This window comes from Rhopilema esculentum, chromosome 16 (genome assembly GCF_057945365.1).
Source record: "Rhopilema esculentum isolate cy_ngs chromosome 16, ASM5794536v1, whole genome shotgun sequence".
Classification (NCBI taxonomy): domain Eukaryota; kingdom Metazoa; phylum Cnidaria; class Scyphozoa; order Rhizostomeae; family Rhizostomatidae; genus Rhopilema; species Rhopilema esculentum.
This window is the reverse complement of record NC_142830.1, coordinates 4340801-4365161: the sequence shown is the minus strand read 5'-3', so window position 1 is coordinate 4365161 and position 24361 is coordinate 4340801. Positions and strand designations below refer to the sequence as shown.

At 35.3% G+C, this 24361-nt stretch overlaps 1 long non-coding RNA gene across 12 annotated transcripts in view; it reads right to left on the bottom strand.

Annotated features, from left to right (window-relative positions):
* LOC135682671 (uncharacterized) overlaps positions 1-24170 on the bottom strand; it is a 151415-nt gene extending 127245 nt beyond the window's left edge. For all 12 annotated transcript variants that reach the window (XR_016144721.1, XR_016144720.1, XR_016144722.1 and 9 more), the window contains exons 1-3: positions 24104-24170; positions 14274-14463; positions 8547-8593 (exon numbers count right to left, since the gene is read on the bottom strand). This is a non-coding gene — a long non-coding RNA (uncharacterized LOC135682671). The remainder of the gene's footprint in view (positions 1-8546; positions 8594-14273; positions 14464-24103) is intronic.
* Between the last annotated feature and the right edge of the window lie 191 nt (positions 24171-24361).

Sequence of the window (24361 nt, the reverse complement as noted above, 5' to 3'; positions counted from 1 at the left end):
GATATACAAAAAAACTCAAAAAATGAGAAATTTAAACAAAAATTTTTTTTGACTCGAAACAACCTAGAAAGCTTTAAAATACGTCCGCAACACGGTTTGTGGAGTTTTCGGTGAATTTCAGGACCCTAACTCTCAAAAAAGAACAACCTACAAAGACTTAAAATACGTCCCCAACACCGTTTGTGGAGTTTTCGATAAATTTCAGGCCCGTAACTCTCAAAAAAGAACTAAGTCATTTTTCAAAAAATCCATGACCCCGGATATACAAAAAAACTCAAAAGATGAGAAATTTAAACAACAATTTTTTTTACTCAAAACAACCTAGAAAGACTTAAAATACGTCCGCAACACCGTTTGTGAAGTTTTCGGTGAATTTCAGGCCCGTCAGTCTCAAAAAAGAACTTAGTCATTTTTCAAAAAATCCATGACCCCGGATATACAAAAAAACTCAAAAAATGAGAAATTTCTACAAAAGTTTTTTTTGGCTCGAAACAGTCTAAAAAGATTTAAAATACGTCCGCAACACCGTTTGTGGAGTTTTCAATGAATTTCAGGCCATTAACTTTCAAAAAAGAACTTAGTCATTTTTCAAAAAATCCATGACCCCGGATATACAAAAAGACTCAAAAAATGAGAAATTTCTACAAAAGTTTTTTTTGGCTCGAAACAGTCTAAAAAGATTTAAAATACGTCCGCAACACCGTTTGTGGAGTTTTCAATGAATTTCAGGCCATTAACTTTCAAAAAAGAACTTAGTCATTTTTCAAAAAATCCATGACCCCGGATATACAAAAAAACTCAAAAAATGAGAAATTTCTACAAAAGTTTTTTTTGGCTCGAAACAACCTAGAAAGCTTTAAAATACGTCCTCAACACCGTTTGTGGAGTTTTCGATGAATTTCAGGCCCGTAATTCTCAAAAGAGAACTTAGTCATTTTTCAAAAAATCCATGACCCGGGATATGCAAAAAAATTCCAAAAATGAGAAATTTATACAAAAATTTTTTCGACTCAAAATATTCGAGAGAGCTTTAAAATACCCCCGCAACACCGTTGGTGTAGTTTTCAATGAATTTCAGGCCCGTAACTCTCAAAAAAGAACTTAGTCATTTTTCAAAAAATCCATGACCCCGGATATACAAAAAAACTCAAAAAATGAGAAATTTCTACAAAAGTTTTTTTCGGCTCGAAACAGTCTAAAAAGATTTAAAATACGTCCGCAACACCGTTTGTGGAGTTTTCAATGAATTTCAGGCCATTAACTTTCAAAAAAGAACTTAGTCATTTTTCAAAAAATCCATGACCCCGGATATACAAAAAAACTCAAAAAATGAGAAATTTCTACAAAAGTTTTTTTTGGCTCGAAACAGTCTAAAAAGATTTAAAATACGTCCGCAACACCGTTTGTGGAGTTTTCAATGAATTTCAGGCCATTAACTTTCAAAAAAGAACTTAGTCATTTTTCAAAAAATTCATGACCCCGGATATACAAAAAAACTCAAAAAATGAGAAATTTCTACAAAAGTTTTTTTTGGCTCGAAACAGTCTAAAAAGATTTAAAATACGTCCGCAACACCCTTTGTAGAGTTTTCAATGAATTTCAGGCCCGTAACTCTCAAAAGAGAACTTAGTCATTTTTCAAAAAATCCATGACCCCGGATATACAAAAAAACTATAAAAATGAGAAAATTAAACACAAATATATTTTGACTCGAAACAACCTAGAAAGCTTTAAAATACGTCCTCAACACCGTTTGTGGAGTTTTCGATGAATTTCAGGCCCGTAACTCTCAAAAAAGAACTTTGTCATTTCTCAAAAAATCCATGACCCCGGATATACAAAAAAACTCAAAAAATGAGAAATTCAAACAAAATTTTTTTTTGACCCGGAACAACATAGAAAGCTTCAAAATACGTCCGCAACACCGTTTGTGGAGTTTTCGATGAATTTCAGGCCCATAACTCTCAAAAAAGAACTTTGTCATTTCTCAAAATATCCATGACCCCGGATATACAAAAAAACTCAAAAAATGAGAAATTCAAACAAAAATTTTTTTGACCTGAAACAACATAGAAAGCTTTAAAATACCTCCGCAACACGGTTTGTGGAGTTTTCGGTGAATATCAGGCCCCTAACTCTCAAAAAAAAACTTAGTCATTTTGCAAAAAATCCATGACCCCGGATATACAAAAAAACACAAAAAATGAGAAACTTAAAGACAAATTTTTTTCACTTGAAACAACCTAGAAAGACTTAAAATACGTCCGCAACACGGTTTGTGGAGTTCTCGGTGAATATCAGGCCCCTAACTCTCAAAAAAGAACTTAGTCATTTTGCAAAAAATCCATGACCCCGGATATACAAAAAAACTCAAAAAATGAAAAACTTAAAGAAAATTTTTTTTGACTCGAAACAACCTAGAAAGACTTAAAATACTTCCGCAACAGGGTTTGTTGAGTTTTCGGTGAATTTCAGTCCCATAACTCTCAAAGAAGAACTTAGTCATTTTTCAAAAAATCCATGACCCGGGATATGCAAAAAATTTCCAAAAATGAGAAATTTATACAAAAATTTTTTCGACTCAAAATATTCGAGAGAGCTTTAAAATACCTCCGCAACACCGTTTGTAGAGTTTTCGATGAATTTCAGGCCCGTAACTGTCTAAAAAGAACTAAGTCGTTTGTCAAAAAATCCATGATCCCGGATATACAAAAAAACTCAAAAAATGAGAAATTTAAACAAAAATTTTTTTTGACTCGAAACAACCTAGAAAGCTTTAAAATACGTCCGCAACACGGTTTGTGGAGTTTTCGGTGAATTTCAGGCCCGTGACTCTCAAAAAAGAACTTAGTCATTTTTCTTAAAATCCATGACCTCGGATATACAAAAAAACTCAAAAAATGATAAATTCAAACAAAATTTTTTTTGACTCGAAACAACCTAGAAAGTTTTAAAATACGTCTGCAACACCGTTTGTGAAGTTTTCGATGAATTTTTAGGCCCGTAACTGTCTAAAAAGAACTAAGTCGTTTGTCAAAAAATCCATGATCCCGGATATACAAAAAAACTCAAAAAATGAGAAATTTAAACAAAAATTTTTTTTGACTCGAAACAACCTAGAAAGCTTTAAAATACGTCCGCAACACGGTTTGTGGAGTTTTCGGTGAATTTCAGGCCTGTGACTCTCAAAAAAGAACTTAGTCATTTTTCTTAAAATCCATGACCTCGGATATACAAAAAAACTCAAAAAATGAGAAATTCAAACAAAAAATTTTTTGAGTCAAAACAAACTAGAAAGCTTTAAAATACGTCCGCAACATCGTTTGTAGAGTTTTCGATGAATTTCAGGCACGTAACTCTCAAAAAAGAACTTGGTCATTTTTCAAAAAATCCATGACCCCGGATATACAAAAAAACTCAAAAAATGAGAAATTTCTACAAAAGTTTTTTTTGGCTCGAAACAGTCTAAAAAGATTTAAAATACGTCCGCAACACCGTTTGTGGAGTTTTCAATGAATTTCAGGCCATTAACTTTCAAAAAAGAACTTAGTCATTTTTCAAAAAATCCATGACCCCGGATATACAAAAAGACTCAAAAAATGAGAAATTTCTACAAAAGTTTTTTTTGGCTCGAAACAGTCTAAAAAGATTTAAAATACGTCCGCAACACCGTTTGTGGAGTTTTCAATGAATTTCAGGCCATTAACTTTCAAAAAAGAACTTAGTCATTTTTCAAAAAATTCATGACCCCGGATATACAAAAAAACTCAAAAAATGAGAAATTTCTACAAAAGTTTTTTTTGGCTCGAAACAGTCTAAAAAGATTTAAAATACGTCCGCAACACCCTTTGTAGAGTTTTCAATGAATTTCAGGCCCGTAACTCTCAAAAGAGAACTTAGTCATTTTTCAAAAAATCCATGACCCCGGATATACAAAAAAACTATAAAAATGAGAAAATTAAACACAAATATATTTTGACTCGAAACAACCTAGAAAGCTTTAAAATACGTCCTCAACACCGTTTGTGGAGTTTTCGATGAATTTCAGGCCCGTAACTCTCAAAAAAGAACTTTGTCATTTCTCAAAAAATCCATGACCCCGGATATACAAAAAAACTCAAAAAATGAGAAATTCAAACAAAAATTTTTTTTGACCCGGAACAACATAGAAAGCTTCAAAATACGTCCGCAACACCGTTTGTGGAGTTTTCGATGAATTTCAGGCCCATAACTCTCAAAAAAGAACTTTGTCATTTCTCAAAATATCCATGACCCCGGATATACAAAAAAACTCAAAAAATGAGAAATTCAAACAAAAATTTTTTTGACCTGAAACAACATAGAAAGCTTTAAAATACCTCCGCAACACGGTTTGTGGAGTTTTCGGTGAATATCAGGCCCCTAACTCTCAAAAAAAAACTTAGTCATTTTGCAAAAAATCCATGACCCCGGATATACAAAAAAACACAAAAAATGAGAAACTTAAAGACAAATTTTTTTCACTTGAAACAACCTAGAAAGACTTAAAATACGTCCGCAACACGGTTTGTGGAGTTCTCGGTGAATATCAGGCCCCTAACTCTCAAAAAAGAACTTAGTCATTTTGCAAAAAATCCATGACCCCGGATATACAAAAAAACTCAAAAAATGAAAAACTTAAAGAAAATTTTTTTTGACTCGAAACAACCTAGAAAGACTTAAAATACTTCCGCAACAGGGTTTGTTGAGTTTTCGGTGAATTTCAGTCCCATAACTCTCAAAGAAGAACTTAGTCATTTTTCAAAAAATCCATGACCCGGGATATGCAAAAAATTTCCAAAAATGAGAAATTTATACAAAAATTTTTTCGACTCAAAATATTCGAGAGAGCTTTAAAAGACCTCCGCAACACCGTTTGTAGAGTTTTCGATGAATTTCAGGCCCGTAACTGTCTAAAAAGAACTAAGTCGTTTGTCAAAAAATCCATGATCCCGGATATACAAAAAAACTCAAAAAATGAGAAATTTAAACAAAAATTTTTTTTGACTCGAAACAACCTAGAAAGCTTTAAAATACGTCCGCAACACGGTTTGTGGAGTTTTCGGTGAATTTCAGGCCCGTGACTCTCAAAAAAGAACTTAGTCATTTTTCTTAAAATCCATGACCTCGGATATACAAAAAAACTCAAAAAATGATAAATTCAAACAAAATTTTTTTTGACTCGAAACAACCTAGAAAGTTTTAAAATACGTCTGCAACACCGTTTGTGAAGTTTTCGATGAATTTTTAGGCCCGTAACTGTCTAAAAAGAACTAAGTCGTTTGTCAAAAAATCCATGATCCCGGATATACAAAAAAACTCAAAAAATGAGAAATTTAAACAAAAATTTTTTTTGACTCGAAACAACCTAGAAAGCTTTAAAATACGTCCGCAACACGGTTTGTGGAGTTTTCGGTGAATTTCAGGCCTGTGACTCTCAAAAAAGAACTTAGTCATTTTTCTTAAAATCCATGACCTCGGATATACAAAAAAACTCAAAAAATGAGAAATTCAAACAAAAAATTTTTTGAGTCAAAACAAACTAGAAAGCTTTAAAATACGTCCGCAACATCGTTTGTAGAGTTTTCGATGAATTTCAGGCACGTAACTCTCAAAAAAGAACTTGGTCATTTTTCAAAAAATCCATGACCCCGGATATACAAAAAAACTCAAAAAATGAGAAATTTCTACAAAAGTTTTTTTTGGCTCGAAACAGTCTAAAAAGATTTAAAATACGTCCGCAACACCGTTTGTGGAGTTTTCAATGAATTTCAGGCCATTAACTTTCAAAAAAGAACTTAGTCATTTTTCAAAAAATCCATGACCCCGGATATACAAAAAGACTCAAAAAATGAGAAATTTCTACAAAAGTTTTTTTTGGCTCGAAACAGTCTAAAAAGCTTTAAAATACGTCCGCAACACCGTTTGTGGAGTTTTCGATGAATTTCAGGCCCGTAACTCTCAAAAAAGAACTTTGTCATTTCTCAAAAAATCCATGACCCCGGATATACAAAAAAACTCAAAAAATGAGAAATTCAAACAAAAATTTTTTTTGACCCGGAACAACATAGAAAGCTTCAAAATACGTCCGCAACACCGTTTGTGGAGTTTTCGATGAATTTCAGGCCCATAACTCTCAAAAAAGAACTTTGTCATTTCTCAAAATATCCATGACCCCGGATATACAAAAAAACTCAAAAAATGAGAAATTCAAACAAAAATTTTTTTGACCTGAAACAACATAGAAAGCTTTAAAATACCTCCGCAACACGGTTTGTGGAGTTTTCGGTGAATATCAGGCCCCTAACTCTCAAAAAAAAACTTAGTCATTTTGCAAAAAATCCATGACCCCGGATATACAAAAAAACACAAAAAATGAGAAACTTAAAGACAAATTTTTTTCACTTGAAACAACCTAGAAAGACTTAAAATACGTCCGCAACACGGTTTGTGGAGTTCTCGGTGAATATCAGGCCCCTAACTCTCAAAAAAGAACTTAGTCATTTTGCAAAAAATCCATGACCCCGGATATACAAAAAAACTCAAAAAATGAAAAACTTAAAGAAAATTTTTTTTGACTCGAAACAACCTAGAAAGACTTAAAATACTTCCGCAACAGGGTTTGTTGAGTTTTCGGTGAATTTCAGTCCCATAACTCTCAAAGAAGAACTTAGTCATTTTTCAAAAAATCCATGACCCGGGATATGCAAAAAATTTCCAAAAATGAGAAATTTATACAAAAATTTTTTCGACTCAAAATATTCGAGAGAGCTTTAAAATACCTCCGCAACACCGTTTGTAGAGTTTTCGATGAATTTCAGGCCCGTAACTGTCTAAAAAGAACTAAGTCGTTTGTCAAAAAATCCATGATCCCGGATATACAAAAAAACTCAAAAAATGAGAAATTTAAACAAAAATTTTTTTTGACTCGAAACAACCTAGAAAGCTTTAAAATACGTCCGCAACACGGTTTGTGGAGTTTTCGGTGAATTTCAGGCCCGTGACTCTCAAAAAAGAACTTAGTCATTTTTCTTAAAATCCATGACCTCGGATATACAAAAAAACTCAAAAAATGATAAATTCAAACAAAATTTTTTTTGACTCGAAACAACCTAGAAAGTTTTAAAATACGTCTGCAACACCGTTTGTGAAGTTTTCGATGAATTTTTAGGCCCGTAACTGTCTAAAAAGAACTAAGTCGTTTGTCAAAAAATCCATGATCCCGGATATACAAAAAAACTCAAAAAATGAGAAATTTAAACAAAAATTTTTTTTGACTCGAAACAACCTAGAAAGCTTTAAAATACGTCCGCAACACGGTTTGTGGAGTTTTCGGTGAATTTCAGGCCTGTGACTCTCAAAAAAGAACTTAGTCATTTTTCTTAAAATCCATGACCTCGGATATACAAAAAAACTCAAAAAATGAGAAATTCAAACAAAAAATTTTTTGAGTCAAAACAAACTAGAAAGCTTTAAAATACGTCCGCAACATCGTTTGTAGAGTTTTCGATGAATTTCAGGCACGTAACTCTCAAAAAAGAACTTGGTCATTTTTCAAAAAATCCATGACCCCGGATATACAAAAAAACTCAAAAAATGAGAAATTTCTACAAAAGTTTTTCTTGGCTCGAAACAGTCTAAAAAGATTTAAAATACGTCCGCAACACCGTTTGTGGAGTTTTCAATGAATTTCAGGCCATTAACTTTCAAAAAAGAACTTAGTCATTTTTCAAAAAATCCATGACCCCGGATATACAAAAAGACTCAAAAAATGAGAAATTTCTACAAAAGTTTTTTTTGGCTTGAAACAGTCTAAAAAGATTTAAAATACGTCCGCAACACCGTTTGTGGAGTTTTCAATGAATTTCAGGCCATTAACTTTCAAAAAAGAACTTAGTCATTTTTCAAAAAATCCATGACCCCGGATATACAAAAAAACTCAAAAAATGACAAATTTCTACAAAAGTTTTTTTTGGCTCGAAACAACCTAGAAAGCTTTAAAATACGTCCTCAACACTGTTTGTGGAGTTTTCGATGAATTTCAGGCCCGTTATTCTCAAAAGAGAACTTAGTCATTTTTCAAAAAATCCATGACCCGGGATATGCAAAAAATTCCAAAAATGAGAAATTTATACAAAAATTTTTTCGACTCAAAATATTCGAGAGAGCTTTAAAATACCCCCGCAACACCGTTGGTGTAGTTTTCAATGAATTTCAGGCCCGTAACTCTCAAAAAAGAACTTAGTCATGTTTCGAAAAATCCATGACCCCGGATATGCAAAAAAATTCAGAAAAATGTCAAATTTCATAAAAATATTTTTTGGCTCAAAGCAATCTAAAATGCCTTATTTTATGCTTGCAACACCATCTGATAAGGTTTCTATAAATTTCAGGCCCGTATACCACAAAATAGAACTTGGTCATTTCTTCAAAAATGTATGACCCCAAACATGCAGAAAAATAAAAAATAAATGAAGTTTTTTAAAAACTTTTCCTAGCCCCAAACAACTATAAATACTAAAAAATACCTTTATTTGATCATTTCAAGACTTTTCAGTGACCTTCCAAGTTCTATCTGGAAGAAGAAAGTCCTTTTAACATTGGATAAAATGTCATATGTCATATTCAAAAGGGAAAAATTCAGTAAATTATCAAATTTAACAAAAAAAATTTGGATCGAAACAACCGAAAATACCTTTGTTGATGCTCGCAACACCATCTGACAAGTTATTCATAAAGTTCAGGCCGGCATCTCTCAAAAAAACCTAGTCATTTTTTCAAAAAACCATGATCCCCGATATGCAAAAAAATTCATAAAAATGTCAAATTTCATGAAAAATTGTTTTTGACTCAAAACAACCTAAAATACTTTTTTTTGCTCGCAACACCATTTGACAGATTTTTGATAAATTTCAGGCCGGCATCTCTCAAAAAAGAACCTGCTTACTTTTTAAAAAAACCATGATCCCGGATATGCAAAGAAAAATGTCGGAAAAATGTCAAATTTAAGAAAATTTTTTGTTTGTTTGGAACAACCTAAAATGCCTTAATTTATGTTCACAACACCATCTGATAAGTTTTCGATAAATTTCAAGCCTGTATCTCTCAAAAAAGAACGTGGTCATTTTTAAAAAAATCCATGATCCCGGATATGCAAAAAAATTCAAAAAAATGTGAAACTTCAGAAAAATATATTTTTTGCTCGAAACAACCAAAAATGCCTTAAATTACGTTTGGAACACAATTTAATTAGCTATTAAATGAGCTTTCATTTTTCAATGCAATTGAACTGAAATGTTTGATTACAAAAATGGTTTTGAGAAGAATTCTAAATGATGTTTCGTGATAAAATAAAGACTATGGCCGTTTAATTTAGACGTTAAATAGCAAACCCTGCATTGTGATTTCTCGAAACTCAACTCTACATTAGAAATACTCTCATGAAATTAATAATGAATATAAGCCATTACTATGTACTTTATTGATTACTAAAGAAGTACGATTATTTTTTCTGGAGAAATTCCCGTGCCAGAAATTCAATTCAATGTGGTGTGAACTTTAATCTTTTCTAACAGCATGCTGCCAATGTTACTTCCACTTTGACAGGCTGACTCAGTTTACGTCACAAAAACAGTAGTTTCAGGCCCCTTTGGCTTTGTGAAAACTTGGCATGAAAAACTAGACTTAACGGTTAATTTCGATACTTGATCGAGGCATTATTTTTATTGGAAACCTGCAGAATGCAAAAAATCACAAACGGCTGGAGAGTCATAAGATCGTTAAAAGATCTGTTCATTATCGGTCGCTCTTGAACATTTATACTATTAACTAATAAAGCCGCTTGACAAAACCATGCAGTATGAAATTTTAAAGAGAGGGTACATTCTGCACCCTAAAACACTATAGAGCAATTGCAGATAAATCAAAATCTTTGCTCTTTGCTCTTAAGACAACTTCTTTGCTCTAAGCAATTAAAACATAATTTTTGTACTACCTCTATCGAAAAAGAAAGGTTACACCAGTAATGTGACTTCAAGGAATGCTGTGGCCCCCTCTTAGTCGAAAATTGTTTAGAAGGATTTGGTGGAAGCTTTGCTACTTCCTCAGAGTTTCAATGGTTTACAGCGTTTGCATGAAGCTCATTTAAATTTTATTGTTTTGTAAAGTGAACCCATACACACTCTCTTTGGCAGGGGCGGTCTGGCTCCAAATTTAGAGCCCGGGCTAATTCGTCAAGAAAGGGCCCTGAAAATCAAAAATAAGTTTAAGGGTATCCCTAAAGTTGTTTGTTGTATCACTTCTTTATACTTCCTTAAAACGTTATTGGAATATTGCTATTAATTCTAATTAGTAGCCACCAGGGATGTAGGCGTAGGTGTAAAAGATTTACCAAGGGGATCTACAATCCTTAGTCCAGGTCAGCATCATTTTCACTGGAAATTTAATTCTGACGTAGAATAAGAGATGATAGAAAATCATGACATTGCGGGGGGGATTATCGTTTTCTAGCTGAAGGACTTTTAAAGAGGGGCCTCAGTGATAAAAAACGGCCTCACCTTTTTCGATAACTGAGGCTCTGGTAGCCAGGGTAGAACTTAATGAAATATCTAAGTTTTTCAAGAAATATCTACGTTATTCAAGAAAATCTTGATATGTAATTTTTAGTCAAAGCATAATAGGGATTGATGTTTTTTTATCAATGGTTGAGAGGCCAGGTTATCAATTGTTTGCACAGCAACCAAGATGGTAACATCAGTAACATAGGCAGGGCAGGCGAAACGTTACTTAAATAGGGGAGGGGGTGAAATGTTTAGATTGTTCAGGGCTTAAATTAAGGCCACCACCATGGTTAGAAATTCTGGCCGAATTCAAGAAAAAGTTTCGAAATATAACATTACAGAGATTGCAAGAAAATGCATCTAGAATATTTGCCACATAAAGTTTGACGAAAGGACGATCCTAGGCAACACATACAAGCTTTCATTTACAATAATTCCCCATCCCCTACTAGTTCCAGTTACCAAAAGGCCAAGATCTTATTCTCAAGCGACAAGACCTGCATATCCGACAAACAAAACTTTGAACAAATTTGAAATGCAATTATAAAAAATCCTGTATTGTCAATTGAGGACAGTAAATAAATGTTCTCAGTAAAAAACTGTCAAGAGTAACGAGTCTTCCTTTCTATGTTTAGATTTCAATTCATGTCTACATTTCTATGAGCATAAAGCTTGAAATGCATCTCAGTCTTCCAGCTGTATCGCGTTTCTTTTTATTGTTTGGTTTACAATGGGAGACATTTAAAAAACTTATTCATTTTTGCCGGCCCGTAGACTGCTAAACTGGATTGGAGGGCATGGATAAAAAAATATAAATTTTTCTATACCTGCCTTACGAAATACTGTCAGATCAAGCTGCGCTTATAAGATATTCAAACACAATTTTTGCAAATTGCTGAGAGCGGGCATTGCCCCCTGCCCCCAATGTCTACGAGCCTGTTATTTTGCAAAGTTCGTCAGGGCAAATCTCGCATGGTTTTCGCCACGTCAGCATATTTTCGAATTTACACTAGCACATTTAGACCACGCCAATGGAATTATGCCGAAATTTTGCCGACGAAACACACCAAAATTTGGCGTAAGCACCGATGTTTTATATCTAAGATCTTTGGCAAATCATTCATGTTTTATACTGGAGCAAAGTATGGATGTACCGCAGCAAAAATTTGTCAGAGCTGAGGGGGTTGAGCCCTTCTGCTGTTTTGATCTATACTCTCAAATCTATTTGGTTAGCCTTTAAATAATGTACCTTTCTAGAAATTGAGCCACAAAAATTGTCATGTCCTTACCACCTTAACCTATCATTAAATTAAAACATTTAAACTGAGGGCCCGAAGAGAAAATTTATCAGATTTCGGAACTTCCAGTTAAATAACGTATTATTGTATTAGAGACAGTGAGCCCTAGGCCCAGGATTCTCCATATTTACATGGGGCCCCAAATTTTGGAAAATGCTTTTTCAGTACATAAATACCGCAAAATGATCTTTTTATTCATTCTCTATTCACAGAAGAGGGCCCCTACCAAACAATATGAGTTTTTATTTAATAGCAAAATTAAGAAAAAATTGTAATAATTTTGGGAGGGCCCACCGGGCGATCGCCCGGTAGCCCGACCGGCCAGCCCGCTCCTGCTCTTTGGTATCGTCCTTGCTTGTCGCGTGTTCTTATAAGGTAGCAGCAGAATCGTAATATAACAGTACTGCAGTATTTTAGCATTTGTTATAATATAGAACTTATTTGTGTATCTATTATTGTAAAAAGTACTAACGTAGTTTCTGAAATTGGTTTATCAAAAAAACTTTAACCTCCTTAGTCTGAACCTAAAAGGCATCCCTGGTTACCAATCAAAAAACCAGAGCGATTGAACTGAAAATTAAATACTGCTTTCATCCCTGAAGTAGATTAACAGCTTGCCAGGGGCGTGCTGTCGACGCAAAACTCGTATAGGGCAAACTTGTCTGCTGCCTTCTATTCAGCTATTTCTAATAAAGGAGGTACAAGCTTGATGTTAGCAAAAAAGGAAATAGATAGGCAATAATTGCATGGTATCCAGCGATCAAGCATTTCCTGTTTCCAACGGCCCATGCAAGAGGGGTAACGGCAGGGGCGCAGTGGCTGGGGGGGCAGGGGGGGCAGCCGCCCCCCCTGGCAAAAATTTTGTCGGATTGTCGGAAAATCCAACGTTTGTCGGAAAATTTGAAATATTAGACAAAATGTAAGGTTTTCATCGATCCTGTCTAAAAGGTCGCATATTTTTTTAAACCTGTCGTAAAATAGTGCATGATCAACCCTTCTTACTTATTTTCATTAGAGTATTTTTCGGAATCATCGCATTGCTGAAATTTGTAAAGGAAATTAACGCTCTGGTCTCAGTTATTTTATAAACTCCCATTTCCGACAGTTAAAATTCAACTCAGTTCATTTCGAAATGAATTCGCTGGTGTTGTAGAAGACGCAAAAAGTTATTATTTTCGCCATGACTTAGAAGAGGAAAATTTTGTCGAGCGACGAATACGCAGAAAGAAAAAGATGCCAGGGGAAAATTGCATGGATGAATTAGAAGGAAATAGGGAATCCGTATATCATCGTGATAGTAGATACAGCTATCAGCTCAATGAATACAAGATTCACGTCTCATAAGGCAATTTTGACACATTTTGCCTTGCTCAACCCTGAATGTTTTCAAAAAACAATTGAAAGGCAGTTGTGTGCAGTGTAATTAAAAAAGTTTGCGAAGAATTACGGCCTGGATGACGAAAAATTAAGAGATGAGTACAGCTCTTACGCCAATAATTACCGTAAATTTTGGAAAGTAAGAGAAAAGAGCAACCCTCTCCCGGCTGCAGGAGAAAGAGAAAACTTTTCAGTTCCATTCAGTTCTTGAGTTGATGATAAGTATAACCTGCAAAGTGCCTTTCCACAGCTGGTCCTTCTTTACAAGATTCTCGTCACTTTGCCAATAGGTTCAACAAACTATGAAAGAGCTTTTTCAAAGCTGAGGATTGTAAAAAAATCGGCTACGGTCAACGATGGGACAAGACCGCCTTTCCTCTCTGATAACAATCAACGTCGAAAGTGATATTTTACAGTCGATAGACTTTGGTGACATCATCGATTTGTATGCTGCCACACCTCTTTTGAGAAAGATGCTGCTTGAGTAACAGTTTATATAAATTCAGTTAAAAGAAAACTATTCTTTTGGACGCGTTATATCTATTTAAGGTTTAGCATAAGTAAATGCAAAGTAATTATGATGCGACTTAAAACTTGCCAAAAACTTTTTGCTATAAACAGCTATAAACACTAACGTGACGGTTTATTGTCTAGTATAGCGAGAAGACTTGTAGGGTGTAAATTTATAACTAGTTGCAGTTTTGTTTATAGCGATTTATATTTGGTAAGTTTTGTTAGAATAAAGGCTATTGTTGAACTTGAAGGTGTATAACGAACGATCTATTCGTTAACGATTTCCAGATCCATTCGTGATATTGTAGTATCAAGTGTTGCAGTATATGCAGCAAGGGTAATCTTCAAGGAATGTATTGAGAAAAAATTTGTCGGAAAAATCATAGTTTTATCGGAAAATTTTCAGCTTTGCCCCCCCAAAAAGGTAACTCCCACTGCGCCCCTGGGTAACGGCATACAAACCAGGATGGCTTCTCATAAAAGTGTCAGAAACAAACAGTTTGCTCACCTGAACCTTTATCGTACCTGTAGTTGAATTCATTCACGTAGATGATTAGCCGGGCTATCACAACAACCTTCAGCAGCAATACTTTCTTTAGGTCTTTTTAGGCACTGTATGATGTATGGCCTTCTTATTTCATGTTGGCTGTCTGGTAATCCAGGTGAAAAATATGGTCATCTTGTTATCTTCACAAGTTCTGAAAGTAAATAATTCATTTTGTATCACTCCTAGTTGATATGGCTGAAGTGGAAGTGTTGAATGGCATTTGCAAATATTAACCGCAAATATTGCAACCTCTGAGGCACGGGGGGGAGCATATTATGATACTTTAGATGATAAATTCTTCAACAATTTGACATCTAAAGACTCTGTCGCAAAAAACATAAACAAAAGCAGTCACTTACATCTAGAACACAATTAGATATCATTTTGGCGAGTTTCCATGTATACTCTTTTTTTATAAGACCCCCCCCCTTTTCCAACCTCGTGACGGCCCGCCTCTATTTATCCTCTTTTTAGAAAAATGTGGCTTTTATATGAGAACAATTGCTATTCAATGGCCGCTTGGAAGTTGCTTGCAAAAGCTTGTCTATCGAATTTCAAATACAAGTTCCAACCAGTATTTTAGCTAAACTCCAAGTTGTTGAGCTCTGAGTAACTTTGCAAGTTATATTCCAAAACCTGAAATTTTGTACCTACGAAAACGGAAGAAAATGCTCAATACTCTCAAAAGTAAAGTTGACCGAAAATCTTATGAAAAATGATATTACTTGCATAAAAAATTATCTTATTTAAGGTGCCAGTTTAATTACAAGACGATAGCAATTCATCGTAATGCTTTGTCAAGATACAGTTACAGGAGAAAGAGGACCTGTGAAAAAAGGCCAACAGCACAGAGAACAGTCTTAATTTTTAGGAGGCACAGACTTTTGACGCGAGCGATCACTTGCGATCGACATAAACGATACAAAGCCGGTATATCAAAACACAGGAAACATAAGTATGTCTAATTAACCACATCTTAACGGAAAGTTGCAATTGAATATCAGACAAGACCCACCGCAAACTTTTATGACCATTATAGGCACTGTATATGATATGAACGTCATTAGCACTTGGAACATCGTCTTGGCCAATGATATAGAAGCGCCGAAGGCTGCGTACTGCCGAGTGAGGCAAATTTGTTAACTTCTGCCATTTTAAATAGTGGCAAAAAGCGAGCTGCAATAGGGTTCAGTATGGAAAATTGCTTGTTTTAATGAATGATTTTCTCGTGGCTCACAACTATTTCAGTGCCTTTTCTGATGCAGGTAGTTAGAGAAGATATAAATCAACAACACATAACAATTTTTTGGGGTTTTTAAAGAGAATTTTAAAAATTATGGCTCTTTTAGTTTATGCAGTTACGGGGGGAAAATGGCAGTGGCTTGTCATGTTTTTATGAGTTGAAAAAGTATGTGTTTACAATGTTTATCTTCATATAGATTAGAAAAAACTAAGTCTATTACTTAATATTATAGACCATTTTAGATATATAATTCTTGAATTTTTCTGTCTGTCGTTTAGAACCTAATATGGCATGAGTAGGACAGTGCGAATGTTTTATATTTAGTCTGTCAAATTGAATTTGTAGAAAAGAAATTTGATATGAATCAAATTTCTTTCCTCTTGGTAAGGCCAAATTAGAAATCTTTGTCGTGAAAGTGCACAAAATTTCGAGCGCGTAAACAGAATGCCAAGCAGAGAAGCGAATGAGCGTACTCTTATCTTCTATTTCCGCTTTCTAATTTATGTGGCTCTGATGCCCAGGGTATCTGACTGTCAGAGACAGTGCTGTGGGAACGAAATTCATATTTGGGGGGGGGGCGGCTGCTCATTATATTTATTTCCACTTAGTACACTGTTATACAGGACATAAGGCTTAGGCTGCAATTATTGGGAGGGAGCTTCAGTTGATGAAAATAACGTAAATTTAAAACAGGAAGTTCAGAAGAGAGATGACAAGGGGTCGTCACTATCATCTGGTTACAGAGATCTGTATCAGGATTTAACAGTGCTAAGAAGATTTGTTGACACAAAGAGGAAGCAAAAGAGCAATAAGAGCCTTTTCCAAGATTTCAAGTTCATAGAATGTCAGAATTGCTGGCATTTGCAAAATGCTACCAGCAGCTTATCGATCAAGTGAAAACAACAACTGGTGGAAATAGAGATCCTGAAAACAGATGATCTCAAGGAACAAGCTCTCAGAGAAGAAACACAAGGTGGGGATTCACAAAGAGAGAATTGACCCCAAAGTCGACATCGACACCCTTTATCAAAAGGGTAAAAGCTTGCCAACTGTGCATACCTTGCACATTCAAAACTTTGTACCGACGCCCCTTTTTATATTTATATTTTCTATTAAATATAGCAAATTCATAAGAACATGAGCATCAAAACTGGTCAAAAGTTGAGAACAAATTAAGAACAAGCTAAGGTTGAGTTACTGTAAAATGCAATTTTGAACAACATTTTAACCCAAAAACGAGGATTTTTAGCCATGTGTGGGTGCTTTTAGCCATGTGTGGTCAAATGAAGGCTGTATCACTCACTTTTTTGGCAAATAAGGCCTGAACACCTCCCTAGAACGAAAAAGCTAGCAATCGCACTGCTTGCACCATATTAATTTAAGAAAAAATCAAGAGCAATCCACTCTCGGATTTTTGAAACATTAAGAAAAGTGAGCCTGAACCTAAATTTGCTGGTTTTTATAAAAAAATTAGTGAATACAACATGCACCTAGCAGCATACCCTTCCCTCTACAACGCGTATAAATGCTTGATGACACTTAGCTGCACCCAAGTTTCCTTTGAAAGATTATTCAGCGCTACTGATAATTTCAAAAGAAGAGAAAACTTTCCACTTGATTACGAGCAAGTCATTGGCCAATTTGCTGATTCATTTGCACTTCTTCAAAAAGAGTTGAAACTCTGAGAATTTAAATAGGTTTTGATCTTGATTCTTAACTCTACATGGGATTTTAAAGCCTGTTTACACGAGAGGAAAGGTATGGATCCAATTGGGTCCGAATTTACGAATTAAAGTCGATATACTGCTGCTGTTTAGCGTATTGCTTTATTATCAATTTTTATTGAATCAATCGTATTCTAAGCCACATTTTTAGTGGATGTGGCTCAATTCTTCCCGCCACGCCCTAAACAGGACCCTTGAGTTTTCTAGCCACCCTGTGATTTTGACGCCAGACCGCCCCTGGTTTCGAAGCTGCTTATATCTTGGCCATAGTGCTGGATCTCTCTCAGCCCGTCTCTTATTATGGTCTCTCTCGCACATAAAATTCTTGATGCTTGGAGAAATCCATGGTACATGTGTATGCCCCGTCTTAGCGGTCCTTTTTTCAACGGGGCATGCACATCCAAGACAGCGAGAAAGAGATCATAGAAATTGCTAGCCATCCTATTACGGTCATCCCATCTACATGACATAGCCATCTCCCAGTCAATACTACGCAAGTCGTTAAGGAAAGAGTCACGGTCATAATTTTTCAAACTGCGTGACTCTGTCTTAAATTTCACGTCATTGACATGAACTAATTTGTGATTTGTGACAGTTAAATTTTCTAATACCGTATGTCATATAGTGGTCTGTAATACCGATTTTTACGACCGATACATTACAGAGGTTGTTGGGTCTGTTTGAAGAAAGGTGATCTATTAACTAAAAGGTTTTATTAGGCTCTTTATCTTTATTTTAGTTAAGTTAAGTGAGCTTCTGCTAGATGCCCAGAGCATGATAGGTCAACTGATAAATTATTACTGAATGTTTTATCTTCGACAAGATCAAATTACGAAATTTACAGCAATGCTGACATTTACAGGAGATGTTTTGTTTTTGGTTCTGGGAATTTCGATTTGTTTTAAGTTTTGATAACAGAGTCTTTCCGATGGTTATACGAGAATTACAATACATGAACTCTAAATCAAAGTGACGAGGAAAATTCACATTTTGTGAACAAAGCAGGAATCTGGGATAGCCGCCAAAAGACATTTTCACAAATTCCAAAATTCAATACTGCATATTTTGAAAATTAATACTGCACAAAATGTGTAATACTGGAAAGAGCCCTGGAAAGAGCATTATCATTCAAAAAAGGAACATGCACAAATTACGTAACAAAATATAGGCAACATTGGAAAAATCCTCTTCCCCCTAAATTATCATCTGATTTGCATCATTTATTGATCATTATGACCGTAAAAATTTGTGTGAACCCCCTCCCTCCATCTTTGATTAGGTAATATGTGAACGTTCCCATACCCAACTGCCAACGCATCGATAATCTTATCCAGATACAGCCATTCTGAATGGAAAGAACATAGGATTGTACTCAGTTAATGCTTCAAAAGTGAGAACCCTCTCAGTTATTCGATATCAGGCATTTGAAATAATTCGCATTAGTCATAATTGTTGGGGAGATGAGATCTCAATCCTATTGTTTGAGACAAAGGCTTAATGATTTGTTCGAGCCAATCAACGTCGAGGGGCAGGGACGCATGCGTATTCTAACGAATTATCCCTACAAAATCCCGGGCATCCTCAACACCAAAAGCCAGGGAACACAACGAGACCTCGCAAACATGTCTAGAACAGTAATTTTAGTAATTTCTGAGGAGTTTTACGCATATAATTTAAGGACGTATTTTCGTTTATTTTTCTTTTAGGGGTTTCCTCGGAACTTTTTGTAGATGTAGTCAAAAGAGGAAGATCAAAATTCGAAGCTTTCCGCCTTAAAAATTTGAATAATTGAATTGAAGGTACGTTGTCTATTGTTTTAGTTGCCTTGGTCTGGCTCTAGTGTCGGAGGTCAGTTAAAATCAGGTTGCAGTGTACACTTCGAATGTCTACTCTCTGTAAACACTCAGGCCGCGTCATAAAATTCTCGATATTTTTGCTTACCTTTGGAAGTAAAGTGAGCCTTAATACCAACAAAAAACATAAAACAACAGAGAATCCAGTCAGGCTTTTCAGTATGAAAGATATTTCTGCTATGATCAAACTCCCAAGTCAATGTGAATGATAAGCTCCGACCGCTCACTTAGTTTTGAAATTCAATCGCAAAGTTCTGTTTGTTCCTTTCTCGGGGGGTTCTATGCCTCTTTGACTCAGAATATATAATACGCATGTGCAATGGCCCCAAAACGGGGGTACTCATTTCATACTCAAGAACTTGCTGCATCTCATCTCCCCAACAAACTAATTTGCGTTAGTCATAAGTCTTGGTTAATCATAGGTCTTGGGCGTTTTTGAAGATTTCAGAAAACCATTCAATAAATTATACAATTACGAGGAATTAGCAAAAACTGGTGGAAATTTGATACATCATTGATATAGTTTTTCTCAATTTAATGGTGAAGCTAAACTAAACTGTAAAATCTATGACGCCGAAACCATAACCACAGCGAACTTTTTATGCAAACGTTCTTTCGAGATGTCAATTGATGGTTGTAATCAATTTTAGTTCTGTGCGAATATTAATAATTGCCTTTCGAAAGTTTTCGAGTTTTTTGAAAAATATAACTCGAAGCAAGGGCGTGCCGGGAAAATTTCGCCGTGTCCTGGTACCTTGTAACATGAATTTATAAACTATCAGACGCTCTTCTCCATCGTTAACACTAGTATCAGAAGCAAGGCTAATTCGGAAATGCGCATGACTGTGTATTTTGGTTAGCTAAATCGCTAGTGCTAAAGAAATCAAAATATAAGAGCCCTGACTCATTCAAGTGAAAGATTTCTTAGAAAAAAGGCACGGGACATCTTTGACGAGATACACTGTAATACCCCACAAAATATGGAACAAAATTCTGGAAGAATAAAGCATATGGCCCCCCCCCTTCCCCCCAAGTGTAACAGGAATAGCCACCTCTAATATGATTGGACAATTTAGTATCCGTAGTCTCGTTTTCGTGTTTAATTAAATGAATGAACCTATCACATTTACTTAGCCCTTAATCATCTTTTGTTTGTATATTATTATTTAAGTGAGTTATTTTACATGAAAAGTGAGTTGTTGCCGAGATGGCAAAAGCGTAACAGAGCGTCTTTTTATGCATCTCGATTCTCCGAGGGAAACCTCTCAGACAAGAGCCATGAATCGGCCATTTACTCGGCAGAATCGGCTCTTTTAACGCTTTCCCGGCAAACTTGCTGCTCGGCATAAATATAGCCATGAATGATTGTCAGGGGAATATTTGAATGTTTTCATTTTCATTTCGATTTGATCCTCTTCGCTCATCGGCACGTTTTCTAATTTAACAGATAGTTGGCAAACTGAAGCCATTGAAAACCAAACTCAACATTAGAATGTTGCAGAGTCGTCTGGAGTTATCAACGATTGTTGGTAAATGTAAATGTTCTCAGAAACACGATTTTAGAAACAGTATGATGATAATGGTAGGTCAAGAGGTAATGCAAATTCGATTTCTCCACTAATCCATTCGACAATTCATTAGACTCTTTCATTCATATTTTCCAACCTTCCGGGTATTAGGGCTTTGCCTCAAACACCCCATGATGACTATTTCATGTGCTTGATTCTTTCCCCTGTCGAAAAATCTTAACCTTACGAGAACTTATGCAATCTTATACTCTAGCCTATGCTGTCTATATCTAAACTTCAATGTTAAGATCATTATGTTGTCATAAGTTATGTTTAATTTTTTAGATTATGATGTTGCCTTAGGCTGCTGCTATTACCACAAAATCATCAGATAACATACGGCATGCTAAGGATGGGATAAAACGGAGGGGGTTTCAAAAATTTACTCTGGCGTCAGTAAATTTATTCAAGAACCAGAAGACAACAATATCGAACCTTGAATGAAGTCACAATAACGATCAATGTAAGTAAATTGTACCAGGAATTTTTTTTTTAAATAAAAAACGACGTTTCGAGCATAGCCCGTTATCAAGTGAATGGGCTATGCTAAACTGACTTGATAACGGGCTATGCTCGAAACGTCGTTATTTATTTTGAAAAAATTTTCCTGGTACAATTTACTTACATTGATCGTTATTATGGCACCATATTGTACCGGACGCATTTTAGTATATTCTTGAATGAAGTCCATCGAAACGAAGACAGAATTCAAAAATTAACTGAAAAGAAGGGATGTTTCCTTCAGCTTTCGAACACGGGGTATGCCTTTACTTAAAATAATTGAAAAATCTCTACTTGGCAATCTGGCACTAGACATCCCCCTAAGAAATTTTTTAGCACAACCCCTGAGTGAAACATATTGGTACTATATTAAGCCGCTCATTTCACTTATAGGCAGTTTATCAAGGTCCTGGATGATTTTCGTTTTGAAGTAAAGCAAATCAAATGATTATGAAACAGATTCAAAATATCCATTCTTCAAACTCACAACGGGACAATCAATAGTTCTGCATATTATGTATATGAGCATTTAATTTGTTTTGGATGGCAATGAATTTCTTTTCCAATTGTTGAAAAACAAGCAAGAAACATTGTTTAACAGTATTTCTCGCAGTATGGCAATGAAAAATTATTTACAGTGCCAAACAGTTAAATTTGCCAATGCATTGTCATATGCTGTGAGAACACAATATACAATTAAAAAGATTGCATTTGGATGCACAATACTTTATGCTGTCAGAATATTTATGGGTAATTGGAGTTTACATGCATGAAGCGGGCCCAAACTTTCCATTTTGAGCTGTATTTGAAGATGGGCAAAACAGATTCTGATTCTGACTTAACTCTGTATTCTTTTCCTTAAAATTGCATCCTGAAAAAGCTAGTTGTGAAATAAAACCACTGTAAGATCTACATAGCTTATTGCAACAAGATACATTTAGCTACAGCTGAATTGAATTCCTTGTCCATAATTGTAACTGGCCCCGCGTGCATGCAAATTCGGGCAGAATTCACCAATCCAAATGCAACTTGCATTTGAATAGAAGATAATATGAAGCACTTGATTGGTGCATTTTTTACTCTGGGCCTAGCCCCAAAGTTGGGAGCTGGCTTCTGATATGTGTTATTGTCAAGCTTCCAAAAGTAATGTGGGCAATGGGATGCCATTAAAAAAAGAACAGTCTGGATGCCATTAAACAAACTAGAGAATGGACAATTAGTAAAACTCTGGGCCACCAAATAAGAAAACAGTGCTTGAATTTTCATGGGCATTTATCAGGAATAAAATAATAAAACTAAAAATAATTCTTTAAAGACTATGGTATTCCTTTTTCTGTAAATACTTTAAATCAAACTGCAAAATACTCAAGATTTTAGTATGACTCAAAATATTTGCTTTTTTAAAGCCATTTTTAAGTTTGGTACAACCAAGACATTGTTTGTAAGATTTAAACTTTAGCAGTGAAAAGCCATCTTTGATGGGTCTCTTAAATACTTATTATTATCACTATTTTTTTATCATTATTATAGTATAAAAACATGTATTTTTATTGCCACTAAGTTGAAAAAATCAAGAAAAGAAAATACTAAACCATGTTGGTCAGAATGAGAAATGTGACAGTCTAACAGTTTTATACAAAATTTTACAGTTTTAATATGTTGATGTCAGAGTTTCAAAGTGTTGATTTTTTTAAAAAAATATGACTATGACAGTATGGAAACATGTATGAATTTAAACCTAAACACAATTTTAACCATCTGCTTGGTGGAACTGGTTTAGTATCATAAGTAATAGGCAGTTTGTACAATAACCCAGTTTGCACAGTATGACTTATGACAAGATCCGGGGTGGGCCAATAGCACCACACCTCAGGTGCAGGTGCTTAAAAGATTACCCAAAAATGCCAGGTGCATCAGAACTATCAGTTTTTCCATAATTAAATTGAATACCTCTAGTTTTTAAGTTGGCCTTCAAAGACACAATGACTGCATCTTGGGTGTGCCATCTCTATGCACTGCATAAAGGACCATAGCTTTACAGCAATCCCAAGTCCTCTAAAATACCATGAACATTAAATTAATTTCAATCTGCGTTTTGTACAATGTGAAAGGATTATATCTGTCACATTCAACAGTCCTGGTAATAACTTCATAACCATTCAATAGCCCTTGTCTTGGTAATCACTTCATAGCTCACAGGCTGCAAGGAAATTTCTTTGTCCCTTGCAGCCTATGTTGTCTTTGGCAGATAATGATATAAAAATGGGTGAACAAAGGTTTTATTTTTCTATTCTCAGGCACCCCTGACGGCAGGGGTGTAATGCTAGGGGTCAGAGGGGCTGAGCCCCCCTTGCCCGGTCTGCAGAGTATGGCACTTTTCGACGAGATCCCCGGTGTGCACGAGCAAAAAGCCTGGTGTGCCGGTGTGCACAACCAAAATGTCTGGTGTGCTGGTGTGCACCGACTTTTTTCCCCTGTTGTGGTTGAAATTTATGAATTTGCATTTCACCGTAAAAATGCGTGTGAAGAATACTGTTGAAGATAGCGCAAGTTTTTATTTGTATATTTGTCAAGTAAGATTCATGATATCTCAAATTGTTCATACACAACTGTGCTTGTTTTTATCAGCTGACATTTTTTTATGGGACCACACCAAGCCACACCCATCTTAGTTGCCACACCCAAAAATACCCGGTGTGCAACAGGTTTTGCTCAAAAATATATCCGGTGTGCACATGCCATACTCTGCAGACTGGCCCCTTGCTAATGCCGAAAAGTAACCAATTTCTACTTTTGCTATTGTTCTTGCAACATTTTGCGCAAGAGCCCCCCTCCCCCCTTGTTATTTGCGTAAATCTTGGAAACAGTAATTTTGAGGTGCAAAATCAAATTAGCAACAAACCTCATCCTTACGAAAGTATTTGTCCGTGTAGAGGGCACATTCCCTGCGCCATCGCTTGCTGTATGCTCTATGCTTGCTTCCATTAGGTTGTCAAATCGAGGCTACAACATTCGAATCGAGCCAATTTTTTCGGTCCCCTGAAAAGCAACTTTTCTATTTAAAAATTCTTGTAAACTTTAACAAATATGCCGGTGACATAAATGTTTCCTTTCCTTAAATTTTCCTAAAATTCGTGTTATTATTAGTTCTGGCTGTCAT